The sequence below is a fragment of the Oncorhynchus tshawytscha genome, linkage group LG06, assembly GCF_018296145.1.
Source record: "Oncorhynchus tshawytscha isolate Ot180627B linkage group LG06, Otsh_v2.0, whole genome shotgun sequence".
Classification (NCBI taxonomy): Eukaryota; Metazoa; Chordata; class Actinopteri; order Salmoniformes; family Salmonidae; genus Oncorhynchus; species Oncorhynchus tshawytscha.
The window spans coordinates 22,325,241-22,338,490 of record NC_056434.1 but is presented as its reverse complement, the minus strand read 5'-3'; the positions used below and the strand labels follow the sequence as shown (position 1 = coordinate 22,338,490).

The following is a 13,250-nucleotide window of genomic DNA, read 5'->3' as shown; positions in this document are numbered from 1 at the left end:
TAGCTTGAAGTGGTACTCAGTGATGTGTTGTGTTGGATTTCCCCCCAAATAAACACATTGTATTCAGGATATAAAGTACTTTTCTTTTCCACATGTTTAGCAGTTTTACTTTAGTGCCTTATTGCAAACAGGATGCATGTTTTGGAATATATGAATTCTGTTGAGGCTTCCTTCTTCTCACTCTGTTATTACAGTTAGTATTACAGTTAGTATTATGGTTAGCATTACGGAAAGTATTAGACTCACAGATGTAAATTCTCGGGCCGACTCTTTTCTCTGTATATATCAATGATGTCGCTCTTGCTGCGGGTGATTCTCTGATCCACCTCTACGCAGATGACACCATTCTGTATACTTCTGGCCCTTCTTTTGACACTGTGTTAACTAACCTCCAAACAAGCTTCAACGCCATACAGCACTCCTTCAGTGGCCTCTAACTGCTCTTAAATGCTAGTAAAACTAAATGCACGCTCTTCAACCGATTGCTGCCCGCACCTGCCCACCCGACTAGCATCACTGCCTTGAACGGTTCTGACTTAAAATATGTGGATAACTATAATGACCTAGTTGTCTGGCTAGACTGTAAACTCTACTTTCAGACTCACATTAAGCATTTCCAATCCAAAATTAAATCTAGGATTGACTTCCTATTTCGCAACAAAGCCTCCTTCACTCTTGCTGCCAAACATACCCTCGCAAAACTGACTATCCTACCGATCATTGACTTTGGCGATGTAATTTACAAAATAGCCTCCTACACTCTACTCAGCAAATTGGTTGCAGTCTATCACAGTGCCATCCGTTTTATCACCAATGCCCCATATACTACCCACCACTATGACCTGTATGCTCTCGTTGGCTGGTCCTTGCTACATATTTGTCGCCAAACCTACTGGCTCCAGGTTATCTATAAGTCTTTGCTAGGTAAAGTTCAGCCTTATCTCAGCTCACTGGTCACCATAGCAGCACCCACCCGTAGCACGCGCTCCAGCAGGTATATTTCACTGGTCATCTCCAAAGCCTACACCTACTTTGGCCACCTTTCCTTCCAGTTCTCTGCTGCCAATGACTGGAACGAATTGCAAAAATCACTGAAGTTGAGGATTATATCTCCCTCACTAACTTTAAGCATCAGCTGTCAGAGCAGCTTACAGATCGCTGCAGCTGTACACAGCCCATATGTAAATAGCCCATCCAACCAACTACCTACCTCATCCCATATTTGTTTTTGTTTTTCTGCAATTTTGCACACCAGTATTTCTACTTGCACATCGTCATCCGCACATATATCACTCCAGTGTAAATTGCTAAATTGTAATTACTTCGCCACTATGGCCTATTTATTGCCTTACCTCGTTACTTCATTTGCACACACTGTATACAGATTTTTCTATTGTGTTATTGACTGTACGTTTGTTTATCCCATGTGTAACTCTATGTTGTTGTTTTTGCTTTGCTTTATCTTGGCCAGGTCGCAGTTGTAAATAGCCTACCTGGTTAAATAAAGGTGAAAAAAACTAAAATGTTGTTGATCCATCCTCAGTTTTGTCCTATCACAGCCGTTAAACTCTGTAACTGCTTTAAAGTCACCATTGGCCACATGGTGAAATCCCTGAGTGATTTCCTTCCTCTTTGGCAACTAAGTTACGAAGAATGCTTGTATCTTTGTAGTGAATGGGTGTATTGATACACCATCCAAAGAGTAATTAATGACTTCACCGTGCTCAAAGGGATATTCATTGTCTGCTATTAAATTTAAAAAAATACCAATCTACCAATGGGTGCCTTTCTTTGTGTGGCATTGGAAAACCTCCCTGGTCGTTGTGTTTGAATCTGTTTGAAATTCAGATTGTGTGGGGGACAGAGATGAGGTAGTAATTCAAAATGAGGAAAAAGTAACACAATAACAGTGTACTTGGTCTTCTCTTCCCCTCTGTATTGAAGCCATCCAAAATGTTATTTAACATTTTAGTGATACAGCAGACGCTCTTATCCAGAGCAACTTATAATTAGTGCATTCATCTTAGGATAGCTATGTAAAACAACAATCACAGTTGTAGTAAGTACATTTTCCCTCAATAAAATAGTTATTAGCAAAGTCAGTGCTAGTAAGAAAAGACACATTTGGGGATTTATTTAAGATACTCTTTTTAGAGGTAGGGTTTGAAACGTTTTTGGAAGATGGGCAGGGACTCTGCTGTCCTAACAGAGTGCGGCTGGTTCAATCATTGCCAGGACAGAGAAGACTGGGCTGAGCGGGAGCTGTCCTCCCGTTGGGGTGGGACGGCCAAGAGCAGAGGAGGCAGAACAGAGTGCTCAGGTTGGGGTGTATGATTTGAGCATAGCCTGAAGGTAGGGAAGGGCAGTTCCTCTTGCTGTTCTGTAGGAAAGCACCATGGTCTTGTAGTGGATGCAAGCTTCGACTGGAAGCCAGTGGAGTCGGTGGAGGAGCGGGGTGACATGGGAGAACTTGGGAAGGTTGAACACCAGGCAGGCTGTGGCTTTCTGGATAAGTTGCAGGGTTTTTTTGGCACAAGAAGGAAGCCCAGCCAACAGAGAGCTCCAGTAGTCCAGACGGGAGATGACAAGTGCCTGGATTAGGACCTGCGCCGCTTCCTGTGTGAGGAAAGGTCGTACTCTACAGATGTTGTAGAGCATGAACCTGCACTGCCTTGATATTTGCAGAGAAAGACAGGGTGTTGTCCATGGTCACGCCAAGGATTTTTGCACTCTGGGAGGGGGACACCATGGAGTTGACAACCGTGATGGAGAGTTCTTAAAGCGGGCAGGCCTTCCTCGAGAGGAAGAGCAACTCCGTCTTGAGGTTGAGCTTGAAGTGGTGGGCCGACATCCAAGCGGAGCGACCTACCACGTGTTAAATCTCATCATTGTCCAATGCTAGTCTGGCCTATTCTGTGACATCCAAAGATGATGGCGAGCAGAGAGGAGAGGTCCCAGGACTCAAGCCCAAAGATAGAGTCTGACGCCTGGCCACAGAGATGCAGCCAGAGCCATATCACACACCTAATCCACAGGCCACTCTACTCTGTCCAAGTGCTAGAACAGGCTCTGCTGATTTGGGCTGGCCTCTCTCAGATACAAATAAGGTGCCCTTCCTTACCACTACATATACTGTATATTCACCAGCCCAAAGCCCACAAGACACATTCCACCTCTGTTCCCAGTGCCACCCAGCTACAGTAGGGAGACATGCTTGATGGGATAATGATGTGTGAGATGCTATGAATATCACTCAAATCCTTCATCCTCCACTGAAAAGGTTGCCATACCCTTGAGCAATAATTGTGTTTTACAGAATACAAATTCAGGTTTGCCTGTTTTATAAGATTGTATCTGTGAACGTCTATGGAAAAACATGATCTAAGCTGTGTTCTTTTTTAAATAAAATGTTTTATCTGTACAATTAAAAAGGGGACTGGTTTTGACAAGTCTATGAGATATTTTAGGCATAATCTATCCCGACACACACAGACAACCGAATACGCATCACATGCAGAATCCTAGCATTGTATTCAGTAACTCACACTTTGCACACAGACAAAGAGTCAACCAAAATAAACAAGGAGCAGGAGTGATAGAAAGGGAGAGAGAGACAGATCGGGAGAGGAGAGAAGGGAAGAGAAAACAGAGAGAATGAGAGAGAAAGACAGAATGAAGGAGAGAAAGAAGGAAAGAGAATGGATATTAATGGGATCTGGCCTGCAGGCCTCCACTCTCCATCCAAAAACAAACTCCACCCTGAGAGCACACTCCTAGAGGCTGTCAGTGTGCCCATCTACCAACGGCTCACACACACACTCCACACCCCCTGAGCACACACAGAGGAACAGCTAATAATTAGACACAACCGGACAAATACACACTCAGCGACTAAATCATGTATCTGTGACATTTTTGCGGCGTAGATATGAAATCTACTTTGTTACCACACGGATACAGCAGAGAAGAAAAGCTAAAACACAACACACATTTATAAAAACTAGTTACAAAATATTTCCATGACCATATCCATAGGAGTAGAGCTCTCTCTCATGTGGCAACTGAAAATATTCTCTGTCCATTCATACCTTTATCAAAACGACATCCACTGTTCTCTCCCCCTTTCCACGCAGACTGTACCTCCGCTTGTGTCGCTCGTACATCTTTCCAGGCAGTGAAAAGGAGTGGTTATTAACAGAAATGCGCTAGATTCCAACATGAAGCCCAGCCTTGTGGAGTCCTTCGTAAAGTTTGGAGAAAATGAGCAACTCTTCCCACATCTGCTCATAGAACCAGCCCCTGGGTCTGACCCTCCCTCCCTCTCTCCCACACACTCCTCCCTCCTCTCAAATTCACTGTTACTCACTGAGCCTCTCCCTCTTTTCCTGGCCTCCCTTTTACTGATACTGCTTTTCTGGGCTTTTTGGGCTGTTTTCCTCTATTCATCTATTTCCATTTTCGGTTCATTTCCGGTCCTTTTATCCTCCCTTCTATCTCCATCTATTTCCTCTTCCTGTGTCTCTTTAGTGACGAGTTGAACAGTGTTGTGCTGTGATGCTGAGCGGCAGGGAGAGCATGTGTGTCTTTGGAAACAGTCTAAGGCAGCCGGCCATGAGAGAAGCCTCTGAGGCCTGCCCTGCATACTGACCCCAGGAGAGGGATGCTCTCCTACAAACGGTGATTCCTCGGCCATAAGGAAGAAAGATAAGTCTTTTCCTAAGGGAAACTACCAAATAAAAGTGTGTTAGTCACATACACAGTTTAGAAAATGTTATAGCGGGTGCAGTGAAATTCTTGTCAATAGCTCCTAACAATGCAGTAGAATGTCAAATAACTACACAAATAATCAAAACCAAATACGGTTACTTCTCCCATAGGTTTCTATTAAATAACACTACAGTTAGTAATTGTTTTCATTAAAAACAAATACTGTTACTTCTCCCATAGGTTTCTATTAAATAACACTACAGTTAGTAATTGTTTTCATTAAAAACGAATACTGTTACTTCTCCCATAGGTTTCTATTAAATAACACTACAGTTAGTAATTGTTTTCATTAAAAACAAATACTGTTACTTATCCCATAGGTTTCTATTAAATAACACTACAGTTAGTAATTGTTTTCATTAAAAACAAATACTGTTACTTCTCCCATAGGTTTCTATTAAATAACACTACAGTTAGTAATTGTTTTCATTCAAAACAAATACTGTTACTTCTCCCATAGGTTTCTATTAAATAACACTACAGTTAGTAATTGTTTTCATTAAAAACAAATACTGTTACTTCTCCCATAGGTTTCTATTAAATAACACTACAGTTAGTAATTGTTTTCATTAAAAACAAATACTGTTACTTCTCCCATAGGTTTCTATTAAATAACACTACAGTTAGTAATTGTTTTCATTAAAAACAAATACTGTTACTTCTCCCATAGGTTTCTATTAAATAACACTACAGTTAGTAATTGTTTTCATTAAAAACAAATACTGTTACTTCTCCCATAGGTTTCTATTAAATAACACTACAGTTAGTAATTGTTTTCATTAAAAACAAATACTGTTACTTCTCCCATAGGTTTCTATTAAATAACACTACAGTTAGTAATTGTTTTCATTAAAAACAAATACTGTTACTTCTCCCATAGGTTTCTATTAAATAACACTACAGTTAGTAATTGTTTTCATTAAAAACAAATACTGTTACTTCTCCCATAGGTTTCTATTAAATAACAGTACAGTTAGTAATTGTTTTCATTAAAAACAAATACTGTTACTTATCCCATAGGTTTCTATTAAATAACACTACAGTTAGTAATTGTTTTCATCAAAAACAAATACTGTTACTTCTCCCATAGGTTTCTATTAAATAACACCACAGTTAGTAATTGTTTTCATCAAAAACAAATACTGTTACTTCTCCCATAAGTTTCTATTAAATAACACTACAGTTAGTAATTGTTTTCATTAAAAACGAATACTGTTACTTCTCCCATAGGTTTCTATTAAATAACACTACAGTTAGTAATTGTTTTCATTAAAAACAAATACTGTTACTTCTCCCATAGGTTTCTATTAAATAACACTACAGTTAGTAATTGTTTTCATTAAAAACAAATATTGTTACTTCTCCCATAAGTTTCTATTAAATAACACTACAGTTAGTAATTGTTTTCATTAAAAACGAATACTGTTACTTCTCCCATAGGTTTCTATTAAATAACACTACAGTTAGTAATTGTTTTCATTAAAAACAAATACTGTTACTTCTCCCATAGGTTTCTATTAAATAACACTACAGTTAGTAATTGTTTTCATTAAAAACAACTACTGTTACTTCTCCCATAGGTTTCTATTAAATAACACTACAGTTAGTAATTGTTTTCATTAAAAACAAATACTGTTACTTCTCCCATAGGTTTCTATTAAATAACACTACAGTTAGTAATTGTTTTCATTAAAAACAAATACTGTTACTTCTCCCATAGGTTTCTATTAAATAACACTACAGTTAGTAATTGTTTTCATTAAAAACAAATACTGTTACTTCTCCCATAGGTTTCTATTAAATAACAGTACAGTTAGTAATTGTTTTCATTAAAAACAAATACTGTTACTTCTCCCATAGGTTTCTATTAAATAACACTACAGTTAGTAATTGTTTTCATTAAAAACAAATACTGTTACTTCTCCCATAGGTTTCTATTAAATAACACTACAGTTAGTAATTGTTTTCATTCAAAACAAATACTGTTACTTCTCCCATAGGTTTCTATTAAATAACAGTACAGTTAGTAATTGTTTTCATTAAAAACAAATATTGTTACTTCTCCCATAGGTTTCTATTAAATAACACTACAGTTAGTAATTGTTTTCATTTTAAAAAAAATACAGTTACTTCTCCCATAGGTTTCTATTAAATAACACTACAGTTAGTAATTGTTTTCATTAAAAACAAATACTGTTACCTCTCCCATAGGTTTCTATTAAATAACACTACAGTTAGTAATTGTTTTCATTAAAAACAACTACTGTTACTTCTCCCATAGGTTTCTATTAAATAACAGTACAGTTAGTAATTGTTTTCATTAAAAACAAATACTGTTACTTCTCCCATAGGTTTCTATTAAATAACAGTACAGTTAGTAATTGTTTTCATCAAGAACAAATACTGTTACTTCTCCCATAGGTTTCTATTAAATAACACTACAGTTAGTAATTGTTTTTATTTAAAAAAAAATACGGTTACTTCTCCCATAGGTTTCTATTAAATAACACCACAGTTAGTAATTGTTTTCATTAAAAACAAATACTGTTACCTCTCCCATAGGTTTCTATTAAATAACACTACAGTTAGTAATTGTTTTCATTAAAAACAAATACTGTTACTTCTCCCATAGGTTTCTATTAAATAACACTACAGTTAGTAATTGTTTTCATTAAAAACAAATACTGTTACCTCTCCCATAGGTTTCTATTAAATAACACTACAGTTAGTAATTGTTTTCATTAAAAACAAATACTGTTACTTCTCCCATAGGTTTCTATTAAATAACACTACAGTTAGTAATTGTTTTCATTAAAAACAAATACTGTTACTTCTCCCATAGGTTTCTATTAAATAACACTACAGTTAGTAATTGTTTTCATTAAAAACAAATACTGTTACTTCTCCCATAGGTTTCTATTAAATAACAGTACAGTTAGTAATTGTTTTCATCAAGAACAAATACTGTTACTTCTCCCATAGGTTTCTATTAAATAACACTACAGTTAGTAATTGTTTTCATTAAAAACAAATACTGTTACTTCTCCCATAGGTTTCTATTAAATAACACTACAGTTAGTAATTGTTTTTATTTAAAAAAATACGGTTACTTCTCCCATAGGTTTCTATTAAATAACACCACAGTTAGTAATTGTTTTCATTAAAAACAAATACTGTTACCTCTCCCATAGGTTTCTATTAAATAACACTACAGTTAGTAATTGTTTTCATTAAAAACAAATACTGTTACTTCTCCCATAGGTTTCTATTAAATAACACTACAGTTAGTAATTGTTTTCATTAAAAACAAATACTGTTACCTCTCCCATAGGTTTCTATTAAATAACACTACAGTTAGTAATTGTTTTCATTAAAAACAAATACTGTTACTTCTCCCATAGGTTTCTATTAAATAACACTACAGTTAGTAATTGTTTTCATCAAAAACAAATACTGTTACTTCTCCCATAGGTTTCTATTAAATAACACTACAGTTAGTAATTGTTTTCATCAAAAACAAATACTGTTACTTGTCCCATAGGTTTCTATTAAATAACACTACAGTTAGTAATTGTTTTCATCAAAAACAAATACTGTTACTTCTCCCATAAGTTTCTATTAAATAACACTACAGTTAGTAATTGTTTTCATTAAAAAAAATATGGTTACTTCTCCCATAGGTTTCTATTAAATAACACTACAGTTAGTAATTGTTTTCATTAAAAACAAATACTGTTACTTCTCCCATAGGTTTCTATTAAATAACACTACAGTTAGTAATTGTTTTCATTTTTAAAAAATATGGTTACTTCTCCCATAGGTTTCTATTAAATAACACTACAGTTAGTAATTGTTTTCATCAAAAACAAATACTGTTACTTCTCCCATAGGTTTCTATTAAATAACACTACAGTTAGTAATTGTTTTCATTAAAAACAAATACTGTTACTTCTCCCATAGGTTTCTATTAAATAACACTACAGTGAGTAATTGTTTTCATTAAAAACAAATACTGTTACTTCTCCCATAGGTTTCTATTAAATAACACTACAGTTAGTAATTGTTTTCATTAAAAACAAATACTGTTACTTCTCCCATAGGTTTCTATTAAATAACACTACAGTTAGTAATTGTTTTCATTAAAAACAAATACTGTTACTTCTCCCATAGGTTTCTATTAAATAACACTACAGTTAGTAATTGTCTTCATTAAAAAAATATGGTTACTTCTCCCATAGGTTTCTTTTAAATAACACTACAGTTAGTAATTGTTTTCATTAAAAACAAATACTGTTACCTCTCCCATAGGTTTCTATTAAATAACACTACAGTTAGTAATTGTTTTCATTCAAAACAAATACTGTTACTTTCCCATAGGTTTCTATTAAATAACACTACAGTTAGTAATTGTTTTCATTAAAAACAAATACTGTTACTTCTCCCATAGGTTTCTATTAAATAACACTACAGTTAGTAATTGTTTTCATTAAAAACAAATACTGTTACTTCTCCCATAGGTTTCTATTAAATAACACTACAGTTAGTAATTGTTTTCATTAAAAACAAATATTGTTACTTCTCCCATAAGTTTCTATTAAATAACACTACAGTTAGTAATTGTTTTCATCAAAAACAAATACTGTTACTTCTCCCATAGGTTTCTATTAAATAACACTACAGTTAGTAATTGTTTTCATTAAAAACAAATACTGTTACTTCTCCCATAGGTTTCTATTAAATAACACTACAGTGAGTAATTGTTTTCATTAAAAACAAATACTGTTACTTCTCCCATAGGTTTCTATTAAATAACACTACAGTTAGTAATTGTTTTCATTAAAAACAAATACTGTTACTTCTCCCATAGGTTTCTATTAAATAACACTACAGTTAGTAATTGTTTTCATTAAAAACAAATACTGTTACTTCTCCCATAGGTTTCTATTAAATAACACTACAGTTAGTAATTGTTTTCATTAAAAAAAATACGGTTACTTCTCCCATAGGTTTCTATTAAATAACACTACAGTTAGTAATTGTTTTCATTAAAAACAAATACTGTTACCTCTCCCATAGGTTTCTATTAAATAACACTACAGTTAGTAATTGTTTTCATTCAAAACAAATACTGTTACTTTCCCATAGGTTTCTATTAAATAACACTACAGTTAGTAATTGTTTTCATTAAAAACAAATACTGTTACTTCTCCCATAGGTTTCTATTAAATAACACTACAGTTAGTAATTGTTTTCATTAAAAACAAATACTGTTACTTCTCCCATAGGTTTCTATTAAATAACACTACAGTTAGTAATTGTTTTCATTAAAAACAAATACTGTTACTTCTCCCATAGGATTCTATTAAATAACACTACAGTTAGTAATTGTTTTCATCAAAAACAAATACTGTTACTTCTCCCATAGGTTTCTATTAAATAACACTACAGTTAGTAATTGTTTTCATTAAAAACAAATACTGTTACTTCTCCCATAGGTTTCTATTAAATAACACTACAGTTAGTAATTGTTTTCATTAAAAACAAATACTGTTACTTCTCCCATAGGTTTCTATTAAATAACACTACAGTTAGTAATTGTTTTCATTAAAAAAAAATATGGTTACTTCTCCCATAGGTTTCTATTAAATAACACTACAGTTAGTAATTGTTTTCATTAAAAACAAATACTGTTACCTCTCCCATAGGTTTCTATTAAATAACACTACAGTTAGTAATTGTTTTCATTCAAAACAAATACTGTTACTTTCCCATAGGTTTCTATTAAATAACACTACAGTTAGTAATTGTTTTCATTAAAAACAAATACTGTTACTTCTCCCATAGGTTTCTATTAAATAACACTACAGTTAGTAATTGTTTTCATTAAAAACAAATACTGTTACTTCTCCCATAGGTTTCTATTAAATAACACTACAGTTAGTAATTGTTTTCATTTTTAAAAAATATGGTTACTTCTCCCATAGGTTTCTATTAAATAACACTACAGTTAGTAATTGTTTTCATTAAAAACAAATACTGTTACTTCTCCCATAGGTTTCTATTAAATAACACTACAGTTAGTAATTGTTTTCATTAAAAACAAATACTGTTACTTCTCCCATAGGTTTCTATTAAATAACACTACAGTTAGTAATTGTTTTCATCAAAAACAAATACTGTTACTTCTCCCATAGGTTTCTATTAAATAACACTACAGTTAGTAATTGTTTTCATTAAAAACAAATACTGTTACTTCTCCCATAGGTTTCTATTAAATAACACTACAGTTAGTAATTGTTTTCATTAAAAACAAATACTGTTACTTCTCCCATAGGTTTCTATTAAATAACACTACAGTTAGTAATTGTTTTCATTAAAAACAAATACTGTTACTTCTCCCATAGGTTTCTATTAAATAACACTACAGTTAGTAATTGTTTTCATTAAAAACAAATACTGTTACTTCTCCCATAGGTTTCTATTAAATAACACTACAGTTAGTAATTGTTTTCATTAAAAAAAATACGGTTACTTCTCCCATAGGTTTCTATTAAATAACACTACAGTTAGTAATTGTTTTCATTAAAAACAAATACTGTTACTTCTCCCATAGGTTTCTATTAAATAACACTACAGTTAGTAATTGTTTTCATTAAAAACAAATACTGTTACTTCTCCCATAGGTTTCTATTAAATAACACTACAGTTAGTAATTGTTTTCATTAAAAACAAATACTGTTACTTCTCCCATAGGTTTCTATTAAATAACACTACAGTTAGTAATTGTTTTCATCAAAAACAAATACTGTTACTTCTCCCATAGGTTTCTATTAAATAACACTACAGTTAGTAATTGTTTTCATTAAAAACAAATACTGTTACTTCTCCCATAGGTTTCTATTAAATAACACTACAGTTAGTAATTGTTTTCATTAAAAACAAATACTGTTACTTCTCCCATAGGTTTCTATTAAATAACACTACAGTTAGTAATTGTTTTCATTAAAAACAAATACTGTTACTTCTCCCATAGGTTTCTATTAAATAACACTACAGTTAGTAATTGTTTTCATTAAAAACAAATACTGTTACTTCTCCCATAGGTTTCTATTAAATAACACTACAGTTAGTAATTGTTTTCATTAAAAACAAATACTGTTACTTCTCCCATAGGTTTCTATTAAATAACACTACAGTTAGTAATTGTTTTCATCAAAAACAAATACTGTTACTTCTCCCATAGGTTTCTATTAAATAACACTACAGTTAGTAATTGTTTTCATTAAAAACAAATACTGTTACTTCTCCCATAGGTTTCTATTAAATAACACTACAGTTAGTAATTGTTTTCATTAAAAACAAATACTGTTACTTCTCCCATAGGTTTCTATTAAATAACACTACAGTTAGTAATTGTTTTCATTAAAAACAAATACTGTTACTTCTCCCATAGGTTTCTATTAAATAACACTACAGTTAGTAATTGTTTTCATTAAAAAAAATACGGTTACTTCTCCCATAGGTTTCTATTAAATAACACTACAGTTAGTAATTGTTTTCATTAAAAACAAATACTGTTACTTCTCCCATAGGTTTCTATTAAATAACACTACAGTTAGTAATTGTTTTCATTAAAAAAAATACGGTTACTTCTCCCATAGGTTTCTATTAAATAACACTACAGTTAGTAATTGTTTTCATTAAAAACAAATACTGTTACCTCTCCCATAGGTTTCTATTAAATAACACTACAGTTAGTAATTGTTTTCATTAAAAACAAATACTGTTACTTCTCCCATAGGTTTCTATTAAATAACACTACAGTTAGTAATTGTTTTCATTAAAAACAAATACTGTTACTTCTCCCATAGGTTTCTATTAAATAACACTACAGTGAGTAATTGTTTTCATTAAAAACAAATACTGTTACTTCTCCCATAGGTTTCTATTAAATAACACTACAGTTAGTAATTGTTTTCATTAAAAACAAATACTGTTACTTCTCCCATAGGTTTCTATTAAATAACACTACAGTTAGTAATTGTTTTCATTAAAAAAAAATACGGTTACTTCTCCCATAGGTTTCTATTAAATAACACTACAGTTAGTAATTGTTTTCATTAAAAACAAATACTGTTACCTCTCCCATAGGTTTCTATTAAATAACACTACAGTTAGTAATTGTTTTCATTACAAACAAATACTGTTACTTCTCCCATAGGTTTCTATTAAATAACACTACAGTTAGTAATTGTTTTCATTACAAACAAATACTGTTACTTCTCCCATAGGTTTCTATTAAATAACACTACAGTTAGTAATTGTTTTCATTAAAAACAAATACTGTTACTTCTCCCATAGGTTTCTATTAAATAACACTACAGTTAGTAATTGTTTTCATTAAAAACAAATACTGTTACTTCTCCCATAGGTTTCTATTAAATAACAGTACAGTTAGTAATTGTTTTCATTAAAAACAAATA

General features: G+C 32.6%; 1 protein-coding gene across 7 annotated transcripts in view; it reads right to left on the bottom strand.

Annotated features, from left to right (window-relative positions):
• The window catches only part of LOC112252249 (A-kinase anchor protein 13-like), a 180,438-nt gene that overhangs the window by 45,750 nt on the left and 121,438 nt on the right, over nucleotides 1-13,250 (bottom strand). The gene's annotated exons all lie outside the window — the stretch shown is intronic.